Source organism: Schistocerca serialis, chromosome 9 (assembly GCF_023864345.2).
Source record: "Schistocerca serialis cubense isolate TAMUIC-IGC-003099 chromosome 9, iqSchSeri2.2, whole genome shotgun sequence".
In the NCBI taxonomy this organism is placed as follows: Eukaryota; Metazoa; Arthropoda; class Insecta; order Orthoptera; family Acrididae; genus Schistocerca; species Schistocerca serialis.
The window spans coordinates 256,150,030-256,168,166 of record NC_064646.1 but is presented as its reverse complement, the minus strand read 5'-3'; positions in this window follow the sequence as shown (position 1 = coordinate 256,168,166).

Genomic DNA, 18,137 nt, shown 5'->3' with positions numbered 1-18,137 from the left:
CAATGCTCCAAGCAGAAAGTCAACCACTGCTTCACAGCCGGCCGTATGAAAGTGGTAGTAGCCAAGAATAAAATCTGAAACTACCTCACCGCATGCCACCTCCAAAGATCAACTGAAGCGGCTGATGTCACACTGTATGCTCAGACTTTGACACCTAGGGGAAACGTACTCCACTTCACCGGGTCAGAATCGCGCGCTTTCTGTTACTAGCTGCGCGTAGAACAAAAGAAGAAAACACGTTTGCAGTAAAAAGCAGCTTACATGGTAAGACAAATAATAATATTTAATGCGTTGTAAGTTAAAAATACTATCGAAGTTCCTCTTCAAGTTCTTCCTCTGAATAGCTGGCCCTGTTTCACTCAAGGGAACAAAGAATTCTTCCTAAAACAATGATGGCCGTGACCAAAACATCCTGCGTCCGATTACTCAGACTAGCTTTTAACAATAGACTAAACCTTCTTTTTCGTGTGTGTTGGGATACTACCTACACTGTGCTATTGAGAGCCGAACAGTAATGAACATTGTAGCCTGTTATAGAGACGCACAGTAATTGGGCTGGTAAGTGCGCATATAGACCATTGCATTTTATAGCTAGAAAGAGCTTATGACGAAGTACGAAAGTATGTTACTGTCTCTTTTTGCGTTCAATGCCGGAGTCGGTTTTCATTCTACATTCAGTGGCCTCATCGCCTGAATCAGCGGTACATCCTCAACATTAATAATCACTGAAAATCTCATGACAGCAACCCCTTTTTGAATGCAGCTTCGCTATGGTAGCCCTTCAAAGACTTCTTTGTTTACGCTCGCCACTGAATCCTTGCTAAGACATCACCATAATCTTACGTCAACTCAGCTGCCAGATCACACACAGATGACTTTACTTTGATACTCCAAGGTGACAGAGATACCCAACTCGCCCAACAGATTCTAGGAAATTATTAACAGTATACTCATGCACTTTTGAATGTATAAAAATCTGTATCCGCGTGAGCTGTAGAACACTTAAAGCACTCTGGTAGACTAAAACTGTGACGGGGACTCGATCTAGTTCGACTCCCCGTCCGGCCAATCGTTTTCATTTGCCACGAAATTTCACGTCAAAGCTCACTCCGCCGCAGAGTGACAATTAATTCTGTAGCACCCTTGCTTGCCATGTGAGGAGGTTCTTTAGTGACTGCCCAAACGGAATGATGAAGATTAACTGTGCAGAATATGAAATACACCTTACGTAGACGCAATACGTGGTACGTTGATAGCCTCCATAAGGTTTCCTCTGTCAACTATTACATACTTGTGTGACTACAGAACATAGAAATAATGCTGCTCACGCCTAGTGCGTCTATAATGCAACTCCTGGCCACAAGATCTTTGTATGTCTTTAAATACAATGTATTCAAAGTACCTCTTAAAAGTCGCTATCACTGTTAACGATTTACTGGGCCTTGGACTCAAGAAACCAGAAACCCTCTACAGGACAATTCTCTTCTAAAGGATTCACACTTCAGAAGGACAAATTTCGTGAGGAGACTAATTTCAAGCTAAAAACCAGAACCGATAAAACCGATCATGGACAGAGGAAGCAGCGCCCGACAATTGAAGGAAGCTCTTTAAAAATTCGTAAGTACCACACTAAGAATCGATAGGTCTTTGGCCTATATTCCCACTTAGTTCCAGAATTTTATACTGAGAACGCATCTTTCACTTATGTCAGTGTTTGTTAATGTGAAAAATGGAAAGCTGCATGTGCTTAGGCGTCCAGGTTACACTGTAAGTCCGCTTATGGGTTAGTGGGTAGGTCAGTCGTAGGTTAGGGGTAGGCTAGGGTAGAGCATCGCTGTGTTCAGTCCAGCCTTTGGGTTTACCTAATTTGCGTAGTGTACAGAAACAGCAGAAATGCACTGAGACGTCAAGAGGAATATAAAAATTCCAATTCTACAGGAAGCAGGTGCTGACAAGTGTGATTATAACCGAAATATCAGTTTACTAAGGCGTGGTTGTAATATACTGATACAAATTCCTTACAGAAGAATGGGAAACTAGAAGAAACTGACATCAAGGAAGATGTTTCGGAGAAATGAAGGAACACACGAAGCAATAATGATCCTATTACTTATATTAAAAAATGTGTTAAAGGTAGGCAAACCTACGTTTATAGCATTTGTAAATCACAAAAAACTTTCGACACCGCTAGCTGGAATACAGTGTCTGAAATTCTGAAGGTAGTACGGGTAAAATACAGGGAGAGTTATAGAACAGCAGTTATAAGTGTCGCGAAACGTGAAGAGGAATCAGTGGTTGAGAAAGTGAGACAGGTTATTCAATCTGGACACTGAGCAGGTGGTAAAGGAAAGATGGACATCAACAAAACCAAAACAAGTTTAATGGAATGTAGACGAATTAAATCAGGTGATGGTGAGGAAAATAGATAAGGAGACGCGATACTTAGAGTAGTAAATAAGCACTGACATCTGGACAGCAAATTACTGCCGACTGCCGAAGTTGTTGTTGTTGTGGTCTTCAGTCCTGAGACTGGTTTGATGCAGCTCTCCATGCTACTCTATCCTGTGCAAGCTTTTTCATCTCCCAGTACCTACTGCAACCTACATCCTTCTGAATCTGCTTAGTGTATTCATCTCTTGGTCTCCCTCTACGATTTTTACCCTCCACGCTGCCCTCCAATACTAAATTGGTGATCCCTTGATGCCTCAGAACATGTCCTACCAACCGATCCCTTCTTTTGGTCAAGTTGTGCCACAAACTTCTCTTCTCCCCAATCCTATTCAATACTTCCTCATTAGTTATGTGATCTACCCATCTAATCTTCAGCATTCTTCTGTAGCACCACATTTCGAAAGCTTCTATTCTCTTCTTGTCCAAACTATTTATCGTCCATCTCTCACTTCCATACATGGCTACACTCCATACGAATACTTTCAGAAATGACTTCCTGACACTTAAATCAATACTGGATGTTAACAAATTTCTCTTCTTCAGAAACGCTTTCCTTGCCATTGCCAGCCTACATTTTATATCCTCTCTACTTCGACCATCATCAGTTATTTTGCTCCCCAAATAGCAAAACTCCTTTACTACTTTAAGTGCCTCATTTCCTAATCTAATTCCCTCAGCATCACCCGACTTAATTAGACTACATTCCATTATCCTTGTTTTGCTTTTGTTGATGTTCATCTTATATCCTCCTTTCAAGACACTGTCCATTCCATTCAACTGCTCTTCCAAGTCCTTTGCTGTCTCTGACAGAATTACAATGTCATCGGCGAACCTCAAAGTTTTTATTTCTACTCCATGAATTTTAATACCTACTCCGAATTTTTCTTTTGTTTCCTTTACTGCTTGCTCAATATACAGATTGAACAACATCGGGGAGAGGCTACAACCCTGTCTTACTCCCTTCCCAACCACTGCTTCCCTTTCATGTCCCTCGACTCTTATAACTGCCATCTGGTTTCTGTACAAATTGTAAATAGCCTTTCGCTCCCTGTATTTTACCCCTGCCACCTTTAGAATTTGAAAGAGAGTATTCCAATCAACATTGTCAAAAGCTTTCTCTAAGTCTACAAATGCTAGAAACGTAGGTTTGCCTTTCCTTAATCTTTCTTCTAAGATAAGTCGTAGGGTCAGTATTGCCTCACGTGTTCCAGTGTTTCTCCGGAATCCAAACTGATCTTCCCCGAGGTTGGCTTCTACTAGTTTTTCCATTCGTCTGTAAAGAATTCGTGTTAGTATTTTGCAGCTGTGACTTATTAAGCTGATAGTTCGGTAATTTTCACATCTGTCAACACCTGCTTTCTTTGGGATTGGAATTATTATATTCTTCCTGAAGTCTGAGGGTATATCGCCTGTTTCATACATCTTGCTCACCAGATGGTAGAGTTTTGTCAGGACTGGCTCTCCCACGGCCGTCAGTAGTTCCAACGGAATATTGTCTACTCCGGGGGCCTTGTTTCGACTCAGGTCTTTCAGTGCTCTGTCAAACTCTTCACGCAGTACCATATCTCCCATTTCATCTTCATCTACATCCTCTTTCATTTCCATAATATTGTCCTCAAGTACATCGCCCTTGTATAGACCCTCTATATACTCCTTCCACCTTTCTGCTTTCCCTTCTTTGCTTAGAACTGGGTTTCCATCTGAGCTCTTGATATTCATACAAGTAGTTCTCTTATCTCCAAAGGTCTCTTTAATTTTCCTATAGGCGGTATCTATCTTACCCCTAGTGAGATAGGCCTCTACATCCTTACATTTGTCCTCTAGCCATCCCTGCTTAGCCATTTTGCACTTCCTGTCGATCTCATTTTTGAGACGTTTGTATTCCTTTTTGCCTGTTTCACTTACTGCATTTTTATATTTTCTCCTTTCATCAAGTAAATTCAATATTTCTTCTGTTACCCAAGGATTTCTACTAGCCCTCGTCTTTTTACCAACTTGATCCTCTGCTGCCTTCACTACTTCATCCCTCAAAGCTACCCATTCTTCTTCTACTGTATTTATTTCCTCCATTCCTGTCAATTGCTCCCAACCGATGAATACAATAAGCTGACTCAGAAGGACGTAAGTTCCAGTAGTTATTCGGAGATGGGACGTAAGGTCCAGTAGTTATTCAGAGATCAAGAGTCTTGCACCGGATAGAGCCGGTCTTCGGACTGAAGATCACCACCACCAACAACAACTTCAACTTTTTGAAAACTGTAGGTGAAATTACTTTTATTTCACATTATAGAATAGATTCCTGTTTCTTTCTAATAAAAGCTGGCATAAATAAACATCCGGGTAAAGTCAAATATTCTCTTAGGCATAGACAAACACTTGGTTCTGATTCTTTGGTCAGAAATAGAAGTTTACGAATTTGTGCAGTATTGCCTAGTTTGGTGCAATGCAGTTGTAAAGTATAAAATATATACTTCTTGAACAATAACAGAATAGTCTCTTTTACAACGATGTGTAACAGGCAGAAATGACATCGGTGATCACGATGGTAATATTGGTAGTATTAGTGTTCAGCTGAAATCAAAGATCGGCAAGCTTTTGTTAAAGACGACGGTGAGAAGAGCTGTTTTGTAACCAAGTGTCATCAATGGATAACATATGAAAATTAACTTATCTACAGATTTTCCCATTAATGCCAATTAACGTATAATGGTATACGTTACATCATATACTGTTTTGTGCATAATTTGTTATAAATATTTTTTTTTTTGGTCATCAGTCTACTGACTGGTTTGATGCGGCCCGCCACGAATTCCTTTCCTGTGCTAACCTCTTCATCTCAGAGTAGCACTTGCAATCTACGTCCTCAATTATTTGCTTGACGTATTCCAATCTCTGTCTTCCTCTACAGTTTTTGCCCTCTACAGCTCCCTCTAGTACCATGGAAGTCATTCCCTCCTGTCTTAGCAGATGTCCTATCATCCTGTCCCTTCTCCTTATCAGTGTTTTCCACACATTCTTTTCCTCTCCGATTCTGCGTAGAACCTCCTCATTCCTTACCTTATCAGTCCACCTAATTTTCAACATTCGTCTATAGCACCACATCTCAAATGCTTCGATTCTCTTCTGTTCCGGTTTTCCCACACTCCATGTTTCACTACCATACGATGCTGTACTCTAGACGTACATCCTCAGAAATTTCTTCCTCAAATTAAGGCCGGTATTTGATATTAGTAGACTTCTCTTGGCCAGAAATGCCTTTTTTGCCATAGCGAGTCTGCTTTTGATGTCCTCCTTGCTCCGTCTGTCATTGGTTATTTTACTGCCTAGGTAGCAGAATTCCTTAACTTCATTGACTTCGTGACCATCAATCCTGATGTTAAGTTTCTCGCTGTTCTCATTTCTAATGTTTTACTGTTTCGAAATCCGTTGAACACTTCTTCTCGTTATTCAAAAGCCGCTTTAGAACTGTTGTTCAGTCAGTAAATAAATGACACACACAGGTGTGAAAAAATTGAAGACGAAAGTTACTTTCACATGATGTGTCATTTCCAAGTGATGCTACTCAATGTAACTTAGATCATACACAGATAGAATTGCTACAATACAACACAGAAGGTAGGGGAAAAAACGGCACTTTCATTAAAAGGCAGTTACTACCTTGAAGAGTCAAAGATTTTTGATGGTCCCCTGTAGATTAAAAAGGTCGAGATATGGGTCCTACGTTTTCCGTAAGCATCCCACAATCCCAGACACGCGCATAGGATTTATGACGGAAGAAAGGACGTTCGCTGAATAACCTTCCGTTCCAAGCGCACCTCCATCAGCAATGTTCCATGCCGTCGCTCATTACTATCTATAAAACTGAAGACAGGGCCGACAGAACCCCTGAAAACACGCATATGGGGAGGGAGTATAGTGCCAAACTAACGTCGACCGGCGGCTATACACTGTTCGAGTATTTGGAGATCAGTACATCCATGCAGTATTATGCTACCCTCCAGCATAAAACCTGGACCACCAAAATGATCACGTTCGGCAATGTTTCAAGGTGCATTACGTATTCTGAACTCTCACCATATGACAGTATGTCCAGAATCAGTCCTGCATCTGCTGTCATCCAAGAAGAGCACGCGACCCGGCTTGTCGTTGTCCAGTCCCTACGCTCTTGGTACCACTGCAAACAGTGCGGCCGATGTGAGTACCGATAGTCGGGCAAAGAGACCACCTGTATGCAATGGAGAGTGTTATAGAGTGCCTTGCGGCCCTATTACTCGTAAAAGCGGTTGTAACTGCACGTGCTGTTTGACACGGTTCCCTTGTTGCCTGATGCACAATGTAACAGTCATGTGCTGCTGTAGTTGACCGTCGTCGACCAACTTCTCTTCTTCGGGCAGCAGTGCATGTTGTTCGGAACGCTTCCCTTGCACGGGAACAATGCTGTGAGCGATACCTAACTACTGTGCTACAGTCGTCACACTTGTCCTTCGCCCAGCTTCTACACGATTCTTTCCCCTGTAAAGTCATACAGATGTTGTTTCCGGGGCATGTTGTAATGTAGAACAACGCCACAGTCCCCGTAACTGCTCGCTTATGAACACGAACTGTCTTTTACCGTTCCTTCAACCGTCTCGTTTTGCGAGGCCACCTCTATATGCCGCTGCAGGCGCGCTGATTGTCTCGCCATTTGATGTACAGCTTTCTGAGCGCTTGTGAGACCTCTGGCAACATGCTTTAGCACTTTCATTTTAAACTTCTCAATATGCAGGGTATTTCAAAAAGAATATATGTATTTCACATGCATATACTTATTCAACTGTATGATACACAGCTACGAACCTTGGGACACATATTTATATTTACGTAGATTAGCGGTGGTCAGTATGTCCTCCATCAGTCGAATTCCTCCCATACTCGGTTAAGCATGTCTATCGTCACTGATGTTATGGTAGTACAGGTCCGGTTCTTGAACTCCTCTATGCTCTGTAGTAGGAAGAAGTCAGAGGGTGTCAAATCCGGTGACCGTGGAGATCAGCAGAAAAGTGCTAAGTCGCCGGCTGTTTGATGCCCAGTCCGACGGCTCGGTAGAATTTTATTGAGATATTTAAGTATTTGGCGACTCCAATGAGGTCTAGCTGAAAAATGCAGTTGTCCTCGCTCAGCCTCGGATACAGATAATTTTGTAGCGTAGCAAAATACGCTGACTGTTAACCGTGTTTCCAAAAAAGAGTAATGGGCCGTAAACAGATGAGTAGGATATAGTACAAAACACATTGACTTTAGGTGAATCTCTTACATTTTCATTGTGTGCATGTGGGTTCTGTGGCCTTTTAATGTCGAACATTGCGTTTGTTTAGTTTCCCACTAAAATGGAAAGTCGCTTCATCAGTGAACACGATTCCTTGTGCAAAAAGTTATCACTGTCAATAACATTCCAAAGCTCCTCAAAAAATGCTACATGATTGCTTTTGTCATCACGATGCAGAGCCTTGTAACAGACGTAATTGTACGGCTAGATAGCCAACCGACGTCTCAATTGTAACTCCCGACTGCCACGACGAGTTGATTATGTAGGACTGCGCTGGAAAGTGGTTTGAATTCGTGCAACATTTTCGTCGGAAACATGAGGACGGCCGGGACTCTTTCCTTCACGTACTCGTCCTCTGTCTACAGACACTGGATACCATCTGCGCATGTGCCATCCATTCGGAGGATCAGCTTTGAACCTTCATTTGAAACGTCTTTGCATTGTAATCACGGAATTAGACGTCACGAACTCAAGAACACAGTACGATTTCTGATGGGGAGTAGGCATTTTACAAGTGACGGTAAACCAAGTAAACACAATACAATCGACATCTAGCGGCAATGACTATAGATAACATAATATTTTCGTTCCTCCAATAACCGAGCCGTGGCGCAGCAATCGATAGTTTTGACAATATAATATTTCGTAATACATACATTCTTTTTGAAACAAGCTGTTCATCTGTCTCGCCCTTAAGCTTTGTAGAGCAGTGTACGTCATGCTCCATACCATTGTTTGCTGTCGGAATGCTGTTCGACCAAGTAATTGCCATAAATGAAAATTATTGATGGGTCATTGTCTTCCCCTTTATTTCGGCGGGGAAGGTGGAAGGGAACGGAGTTCCGCCTTGCGTTTTTGGAAGCCGAGATGAAATATCTTCACCTTACTACAGCTTTTGACATATGTTCTTGCCTTGTCAGCTGTGAAGTGTACAAATGCTCTCTGTTGCTACCATCCCATTTTTTCTAAGGTACGTGACTTCGATAGTGGTCTCACGTAATGAGGAGGTTCTATTTTAAAAGCGCGCAGCAGAAAATTAAGATCACGTTTTGATATTTCCCTTCATACATCTCAAATGTTAATTGGCGGGTATGTCTAATAAATCTCTGAACTATGCAATGTGTAGCGGTAACCCCGGAAAAAATGGGAACGGGTGGTGTTACGTGGCTGTAATTAGTCCTTGCCACGTACCGCGTACGATCCTATTCCACTGCGAAATAATTAATGGCTCTCGGATTTGAAAAGAGTACATTCTTTCTTAGTTGTTTGTTTGTGGGAGGACTTAAGTTAATGGATACTCCTATCAAGTCCAGAAAAAGAGGACGGTCGAAATGACACAATTTAGCTTTGATGGCAGTAGCAGAGCGTAATGAATGAAGTTTTATTTACAACCACACTTGTCATCCAGGATAGAGAGGCCAAATACTAATCGTCAACTTCATATTTTTTGTCTCACGAAAGCAAACATAAATTACAACAGACCCTATCAAATAATGTATATTATTGTACCATCAGGGTCGATCTTTATCAACTTCATGAACAGTTATTGATCACTAATATTCATCCTACAAGGTATCTAGAAGAGCTTATCATTTATTGCAAATACTACAAATTTGTACGCAAGGAAAATTCGAAGTATTTTATGAAGATGGACTCTATAAGAACTCCACGTGGCCTTGAGACCTGAGTTCCTCGTGGCGTACACATCGTGACGTCATCGTCAACCGCGGATATTTCGGCAGGAGCACAACCAGCCGTTTTCGAAGCAAAGCTACAGCAAGTAAGCATTGCGCAGGGGAACATGAAACCTCGGTTTTCAGAGATACTCCAGAAACACTCATACATAATATAAATATCAAGCCGTCCCAAATCAAAGATGATCGACGTCTGAAGTTATCGATTATAAAATTAATTATCAACTGGCCAGGCAGCACTAAGTCTGGCCATCTGTTTTCTGACAGAGGAGAAAGCTGGATTCCAACACCATCTCCATGTACAAGATTATTAGCTAATTGTGTTCCAACAGCAGTAAGTCTGTTTTTTGACAGGGGAGAGAGCTGGATTCCAACGCCATCTCTATTTATAAGATTACTTGCTAATTTCATTTCAACAGCTTCTTTAATAACTGTATCTCAATGGCTGGAAGTGTATGCCAGAATTTCCGTGTTGTTATATTCCATAGAATAACCAGTGCCAAGACAATGTTCTGCAATGACAGACTTGCTCGGCTGTTGTAAGCGTGAGTGATGCTTATGGTCCGCAGCTCGTGGTCGTGCGGTAGCGTTCTCGCTTCCCGCGCCCGGGTTCGATTCCCGGCGGGGTCATGGATTTTCTCTGCCTCGTGATGACTGGTTGCTGTGTGATGTCCTTAGGTTAGTTAGGTTTAAGTAGTTCTAAGTTCTACGGGACTGATGACCTCAGATGTTAAGTCCCGTAGTGCTCAGAGCCATTTGAACCATCAGCCTTCCGAGAAAACTGTTACAGCTTAACTGAATCCTGAACCACAGGAAACTAAATTAGGTCATCAAAACAACTACATAGTGACAGCACAATGACGCAATTTTATTATGTCACCACTATAAACATAAATAAAATTTCAACCGGTTTGAAATTATCGGCCGTTAAGGAATTCTTGTATGAATCCGCGACTGATATTGCCCTGTTACATGAAGTTCTAATTTCGGATTTACTAGTTCCCGGTTTTGTCAGTTACATAAGTGTGTCTCCCGAAACAAGTGTTGGAACAGCTGTTCTGGTGAGAGAAGGGATTACAGTAAGCGAGGTGGAACGACTGGAATCAGGAAGGGGAATAGGAGTAAATATCTATGATGTGACTATCATCAACTTGTACGCCCCTTCAGGAAGTTCTCACCGAGCTGACAGGGCACGTTTCTTTAAAGATGACCCGATACATTTGTTAAGGAAAAATCAAAGATAGTCATTACTTGGAGGTGATTTTAATTGTGTTTTAAATCGAAAAGATCAGTTACCTAAGTTTAATTTCTCGAGTGAACTAAAACAACTAGTTACTGGTTTAGAATTAAAGGATGTATGGGAAATGAAATACCCTCCATTTTTGAGTTCACTTATGTCACGGCAACATCACGTAGCAGGATTGATAGATTAAATATTTCTAAAAATCGTGAAACTTCCGTGACAAAAGTCGAAACCTTTCCTACGTACTTTTCAGACCATTCAATTGCATAAATCTAACAAGACAGCCAGTTCGCCAATTCAAGAATGCGTGGAATTTAAACACTTTCTTGTTAGTAAATCATGGTTTCGAAGACCTGATTAAAGAAACATGGGCAATATGCCTGCGTGCTCGTAGTAGATATGTCAGTGTTATTGACTGATGGGTTAAAATGGAATAGCCAAAGTTGAGGAAGGTTCTTATTCAATACAGTGCCCAGAGCGCAAAAGAAATGAAACGCACTTTAGAATATTACTATTCCTTTTGAGAGATCTACACTCCTGGAAATTGAAATAAGAACACCGTGAATTCATTGTCCCAGGAAGGGGAAACTTTATTGACACATTCCTGGGGTCAGATACATCACATGATCACACTGACAGAACCACAGGCACACAGACACAGGCAACAGAGCATACACAATGTCGGCACTAGTACAGTGTATATCCACCTTTCGCAGCAATGCAGGCTGCTATTCTCCCATGGAGACGATCGTAGAGATGCTGGATGTAGTCCTGTGGAACGGCTTGCCATGCCATTTCCACCTGGCGCCTCAGCTGGACCAGCGTTCGTGCTGGACGTGCAGACCGCGTGAGACGACGCTTCATCCAGTCCCAAACATGCTCAATGGGGGACAGATCCGGAGATGTTGCTGGCCAGGGTAGTTGACTTACACCTTCTAGAGCACGTTGGGTGGCACGGGATACATGCGGACGTGCATTGTCCTGTTGGAACAGCAAGTTCCCTTGCCGGTCTGGGAATGGTAGAACGATGGGTTCGATGACGGTTTGAATGTACCGTGCACTATTCAGTGTCCCCTCGACGATCACCAGTGGTGTACGGCCAGTGTAGGAGATCGCTCCCCACACCATGATGCCGGGTGTTGGCCCTGTGTGCCTCGGTCGTATGCAGTCCTGATTGTGGCGCTCACCTGCACGGCGCCAAACACGCATACGACCATCATTGGCACCAAGGCAGAAGCGACTCTCATCGCTGAAGACGACACGTCTCCATTCGTCCCTCCATTCACGCCTGTCGCGACACCACTGGAGGCGGGCTGCACGATGTTGGGGCGTGAGCGGAAGACGGCCTAAAGGTGTGCGGGACCGTAGCCCAGCTTCATGGAGACGGTTGCGAATGGTCCTCGCCGATACCCCAGGAGCAACAGTGTCCCTAATTTGCTGGGAAGTGGCGGTGCGGTCCCCTACGGCACTGCGTAGGATCCTACGGTCTTGGCGTGCATCCGTGCGTCGCTGCGGTCCGGTCCCAGGTCGACGGGCACGTGCACCTTCCGCCGACCACTGGCGACAACATCGATGTACTGTGGAGACCTCACGCCCCACGTGTTGAGCAATTCGGCGGTACGTCCATCCGGCCTCCCGCATGCCCACTATACGCCCTCGCTCAAAGTCCGTCAACTGCACATACGGTTCACGTCCACGCTGTCGCGGCATGCTACCAGTGTTAAAGACTGCGATGGAGCTCCGTATGCCACGGCAAACTGGCTGACACTGACGGCGGCGGTGCACAAATGCTGCGCAGCTAACGCCATTCGACGGCCAACACCGCGGTTCCTGGTGTGTCCGCTGTGCCGTGCGTGTGATCATTGCTTGTACAGCCCTCTCGCAGTGTCCGGAGCAAGTATGGTGGGTCTGACACACCGGTGTCAATGTGTTCTTTTTTCCATTTCCAGGAGTGTATATGACCAAGTCTCAGCAGGTTCCTCACTTTGGACAGCAAACATCAAATAAGTCAAAGCCAAGTTACTTAATATCAAGAGAAAGCAAATCCGATGTCAGAAGATGAAACTACTTCCCTATATCATTTAGTGAAGCATGCGAAAAACGGGAGGACTTTTATTGATGAAATTCGAACAAAAGACGCAGGCCATCATGGACGAGATTTATCAGTATTATTGCGAGCTATATTCTGTACATCGAATTAGTGATGCTTCCTTGGAAGAATTCCTTGAAATCCTCGTCGCAAAGCTGACAGAAGATGGCAACGAAAATTTTGTAGAGGTTGTCAGTGAAGAAGACCTGTGTGAGACTCTGTGCTCCCCACCACCAAAAAATTCCCCAGGACCAGATGATCTGCCAGCAGAGTTTTACATCCGTTACTGGCCAATAGTAGGCGCGAAAATCACGGACATTGTAAATGAGATTATTCAGGGTAAAATGATTCCGGCTGAGTTTAAGGAGAGTAAAACTGTTCTGGTGCCGAAAAATAATGGAAACAAAGATTTAAATAATTTTCGTCCAATTTCACTGCTGAATTCTGATTATAAATTAATAGCTAGAATAGTAAACAAGAGAATTTCATGTCTTACAGATAAAATTATTAGTCAACATCAGAACTGTGCGCAAGGCAGAACCGTTTTTCAAAATCAAGCAGAATTTAGGGATATCATTGCAATAAGTTCTGTGACAAACATAAAATGTGCTTTATTGTTTTTAGATTTTTATAAAGCGTTTGATGTAGTAAATCATGAATATTTTCTGCAGACATTGAAGAAAATAGGTTTCAACGATAGGGTCATACGGTTGCTTAAGAACATAGCAACTGGAATAAATGCTACAATAGCGGTGAATTGTCAACAATCCAGGCCCATGCAAATACAACGAGGTGCTCCTCAAGGAAGGCCCTCTGTCCATGTCGCTCTTCGCCATATCGCTGGAACCTTTCCTCCGACGTGTCCATGCTAAATTAAAAGGCTTAACATTATCAGGAAATAAAACAGTTATAAGAGCCCATGCTGGCGATATAGGGGTCATTATAAGGAATAATGACGAGGTTACCACGCTAGCAACAGTAATTGATATGTGCTGTAGAGCATCTGGAGCCAATGCAAACGAAAAAAAAGTAAGATATTAAATCTCAGAAGTTTTGATAATATCAACGTCGAGTGGGCAAAATTAGTCCGACAACATAAAACACTTGGGATCACCCTTACAGTAAGCCCCATGAAAATGACGGCTTTAAATTGGAAATCTGCAGCAGATAAAGTGCAAGGAGCCATTATAGAGAATTTAACTCGATGTATGAACCAAGTTCAAAGAACACAATGTATCAACTCATGCATCCTTGCTAAAGCTCATTATACTGCTCACCTGTTTCCAATACCGAGAATGATATCGAGGCGAATAATGTCCAAAATCACCAACTTTTTTGGAGAGGTGAAGTGTTCAGAGTACCTGCTAAAGTAGCCACTTTAGTTCCTAAAAATGGTGGACTAGGATTAACTGATATAACGGAAAAACCTCTGCACTTTTTATCAAAAGGCATGTTAATTTAATAACAGACTCGTGAGAAAGCATAACCAGCCAACTTTTCGAGATCATTAAACCTTGGAGCCAGCTTCCCCCGATTGACGTGCAGAATATCAACAGTCGTTTACAGCATGTGAGGATTTTCTATATAAGTGTCGAACTCAGGCAGTCACGACACTTTACATCAAGAGCCATAATGCGGGAATGGAAGAAAAGCGAAGGAAGGAACAAAATAGAACGACAGTTTGCAAACATTGAGTGGACTGAGATTTGGAAAAACATTAGTTCTAATTTGCTCACGTCTAATTTAAAACGTCATGGTACAGGATAGTTAACAACATAGGGACCAATGAAAGACTGCACGCAATCGGACTCTGTGAAACAAATTTATGTCAACAATGCCATCTAGTTGACACAATAATTCATAGATATACTTGCAGTGGTCACCTGAATAATTGGAAGTGGATATGGGAGCAAATAGCTCTGATTACAAGAACATCTCCTTAGTATCGCTGTCATTGATAACAGGCCTGAAGCACGCTATTTCCCGGAAGCAAAAAATAACGCTGTGTACTGGTTGCTGGGAAATTTTGTTAATTACATCCTACACAAATTAGAATCCGATAGCCTCATAGAGTTCAAGGTACACATGCTGTGTGAATTCCACAATATTAGAAGGTATTCGAATCACAAGAAAAAGTTCGGTAATATGTTAAAAATTGTATTTGAAAGAATGGGCATTGGTTAATATAAAAAAGAAGACAGTGTTTACAGTCATTTATTATAGTTACCTTAAGGATATTATTTAAAATTTTGCTGTATTTTTTGGTGTGTGCTTTTTCTACTTCAGAGAGTAGTTTTTTGAATGTTATAAGCTAATGTCCAGAACTTATGTGATGGTCAGATTGTGTGTCTGATAGTGTCAAAACAAAAAAACATTGAAGATGCGTTATTTGCTTATATTAAAAATCTGGAAATTAACACTTTTTATGTAAATGTCCTTATCGATTGGTTAAAACCATAAGATTCTATCTGATATAATGTAATATTCAATGGCTGGCACATTGCCCTGTTCATTTTCGCACTGTGGTGTGTAAGTCAGTTTTGCAATGAAAGACATATTATATAGGTCTGATCACTTCAGATACTTAACATTCAATTATTGTCCAGAGAGCGTAGTTGGAAGGCTAGCCAACTATATAATATCTCCTTTTCGGCATTATCAAGTATTTCAGAAATTGTCTAATATGATTATTAAATTGTTTTATATTTAAAATTATCACACCAACTTGCTGATATCCTTCATAAAGAGCTATTTATGCTTCTGCAAAGATTGAAGCACATGTCATTCAAAGTGCAGATTTTATTTCTTCGTGTTGAAGTTTGAACGACTTTAAAAAACTTTTCTTGATGTTGAATTAATTCTTTCTGGTAATTTTGTCAGTAATACAGTATTCAGTTGTCTTTCTTTAGTATCAGCATAATTGAAATGATCAAACTCTTTTTGTTTAAATCACTTCGTGTATAACATGTGTACATGGTTAGTACATGAACTTAGTATGTATTTGGAATGTGTAACAATGTTTTTTTTTTAATAAATGTGTAAGGTGTCAGGCAAATCCAACACCTTCCATGAAAACCCTGACATGATAAGCAAATCCAGTAGTATGTCACATAGCTCTGAATAAATCGTGACATTAAACCAAAGTAATACGATTAACGAGTGAGCAAATGGAATACCACAGACTAACACAAGAATGCCTAAATGCATGTCATACCTTCCCACCGCGAGACAGACGCAGTTCAGAGGGGAGAAACGAGAACAGAAGCCGAGAGCAGAACCTTGTTAATCTGGAAGGCCCTACGATAAGGGACGGACGGACACCCACATCGCCAGCTAACCGGTAGGACAGCACCATCCGCAAAGCTAGAGCCCTCCAGAAAAACAGTATAGATCTTACGATAACATAAAAGGGCTACACCACCCGCAAGTTTTTAGTGTGAGACTTTTTCGAGTCTCTGTTACGTTAGGACCAACCCCCAGCCCATGTTAAAAGATAGAGCGCTCCAGAAGAACAGTATAGATCTTACGATAACGCTAAAAGGACCACACCAGCTGCAAGTTTTAGCGTGAGACTTTTTCGCGTCTCTGTTACGTTGCAAACTTTAAAAACATTGCCCCACCACGAAAAGTATAATGTTTCTCGTTGGATAGACAGAATTTTTGTAGGCGAAGCTTAAGGTTAACATTGAGACCCTGATTGGTCAGATGAAAACACAGCCAGATAGTTTTTTTAAACCAACTTCGGTAAATTGTAGTAAGGAGAAGTTAGGAGAGAGTTGCTTCCGAGACGGTGAGGTGAGCGGAGCTGTGCTGTCCGCCGCCCCCTGACGAACACCGACAAGGTAATGAACGCACGTGATGCCGCATTTTTGAGCGCATAAGGCTTCACTCAGAACTGCAGAAGTCTCATCTGTTACATCTCCTTTTTGCGTAATACTAGTGTCGATCGTCAATTAAAGCTCATGGTGTTCACATTTGCCACTTGAAGTAAAAATCTGAAATGCGATGATTTTTCTGTCATATAGTTATTGAGAAGCCATATCAGCCACTGTAATTTACGACAAGTTAGATAAGTAATTAAAGATAATTGAGGGTCACTGTAGACCATTTTGATAGTTTTCTCTCTAGTGAAACTTAATTTAAACCTAGATTATTGATGTGATATGGCATAGGTCATCCTTCGATCCATTGTAGAACTTGGAAACCCATTCAGGGAATATTCGTTCACATTTTTGTTGAACGCAGTCGGTTTTTACCATCCTGTATTAAAACATTTCCTTTTATCAATAGTGCAATTTATAAACAATGTTTTGTGAGTAGAATAAAATTTACAATGGTAAACTTAACTGCTTTTTCGACGTTATGTTACCAGCTAACTAAAAATAGGAAAGCCTGGAACCCCTTCCACTAAATTTAGTTAGTATTAAGATTCTTTTACGGGGAGTGCAGTGGAGCTGATGCTGAAATCATTAAGTATTTGGTTATATCATCGATAGTCTCACTGAACTCTTCTGAATTCTACATGTCATGTGTGGTCTGGCGTCTCCTTACCAGCAAAAGGTCCCAGGTTCAAACTAGTCAACTCCCTAAAAAACACGCTCAGAGCGTCGTTGCGCGAAAGTGGTAGGGAGACACGATACAGAACAAACAGACACCACGCAATATGTTTAGAAATGTTTTTATAAAAAAAAGTTGGTAGAGCACTTGCCCACGAAAGGCAAAGGTCCCTAGTTCGAGTCTCAGTCTGGCACACAGTTTTAATCTGCCGGGAAATTTCAAAGTCAATGTTGTTTATATTTACTTTCTATATACTGACGTCCTCAATTTCATGATTTCTAATTTCTTTTGCAGGTTATCCATCATACGCAGTGTTTGCTAAGTGCCCAGACACACTTAAAATCGTTCTAAGGTTAGTGTTTCTGTAATTAACTTTTTATTCGTCGTCATTGGTAAGAGAGTCTTTTATTATAATCATGTCGATTCCATGCTTTACATACAATGTTTGTTTTTTACGATGGTCCTTCTTTTTTTTCAGAATGACGCATGCACACAACGATATCCATCACGAAGTCTTCGTGGTGGCGTTCCATTTGGCATAACCTAGTCGTTCTTTGCGGAACCGTGTTGAAGAGTGACAGAATTTCTGCGTCGACCACTGTTTTGGATGGTTTACTTGGCAAGTGGGTTGTCGTCGTGCTTACGAGAACATTTCACCCTCCAAGTTCCATACTACTTCTCACACCCTTAGTATTCACTCATTTATATTTGTTTTTACTACGTGCCATAGAATCCAACATATTTTCAAGTTCGCTGCGTTGAACCTCAGTGTTTGAATTTATCACAGTTTATGGTACC